Raw genomic sequence first — 297 nt, 5'->3', positions numbered from 1 at the left:
AAGTGGCATTAAAATGACTGCAGTCAGTACATTGGCATCATACCATACATAGCCGAGGACCTGCGCATTGATTTCGCGGGCCGTGAGATGCCTATTACGAAAGTCTACTGCGACGAATGCCAGAGGATCATCGCATCCGGTGATGGATTCCATTTCTTGGGGGGATGCTGCTGCAGTTTAACGCGGACGGGGCCTTGGAAATCAGCGAGAGGGGGGTTTGGGGCCTAAGGTGTCTGTCGAGGAGTCCGTCGCGACTGCTGCCACAGGAAATAGGAACTGAAGGTGTCTGCTTCTTTT

This window comes from Penaeus monodon, chromosome 15 (assembly GCF_015228065.2).
Source record: "Penaeus monodon isolate SGIC_2016 chromosome 15, NSTDA_Pmon_1, whole genome shotgun sequence".
Classification (NCBI taxonomy): Eukaryota; Metazoa; Arthropoda; class Malacostraca; order Decapoda; family Penaeidae; genus Penaeus; species Penaeus monodon.
The sequence above is the reverse complement of the archived record's forward strand: the minus strand, read 5'-3'. Positions refer to the sequence as shown.